We start from the raw sequence: 489 nt of genomic DNA, 5'->3' as shown, positions 1-489 counted from the left end.
TTTTCTTTTTTTTTTTTTGCATCTGCTCGGCAAACCGCCGGTGGTGATGTCGGCGACGACGTCGACGCCGCCGAAATAATTAAGTGGGAAGTCTTTTTTATGTTTGTCTAGTGTTTGTCCCTTTAAAAGCGCGCTAAAGGCAAATATTAAGTCAAGCTAAAGTGATACATTAGTGCTCGAGAACGTGTAAGGCGTCAATATTATCGCGAACAGCGCTTTCGCGTTTCAGTATCGTTATCCCGCAGCGCTGCGCTGCTTTTGTTGGCTCGCGAAACAGAGAAAAATTGCAAGTAGCAGGGAATGCCGCGTTGATGTCATGTCGCAGGATTTCTGGACGCTCCACGCGACTTGACCAAGAGCCGGTGCAGCAGTGAATCCAACGCTCTGTCTTGGCTCGGTATCTCTATGGCCGCGCGCTTGCGTTTTGCGCAGGAAACCGTAGCGCCGTCTACCGGGCGCCGCTTTACTCACCGATGGCAGTAAAGGGCG

This window comes from Dermacentor andersoni, chromosome 8 (genome assembly GCF_023375885.2).
Source record: "Dermacentor andersoni chromosome 8, qqDerAnde1_hic_scaffold, whole genome shotgun sequence".
In the NCBI taxonomy this organism is placed as follows: domain Eukaryota; kingdom Metazoa; phylum Arthropoda; class Arachnida; order Ixodida; family Ixodidae; genus Dermacentor; species Dermacentor andersoni.
The sequence above is the reverse complement of the archived record's forward strand: the minus strand, read 5'-3'. Positions refer to the sequence as shown.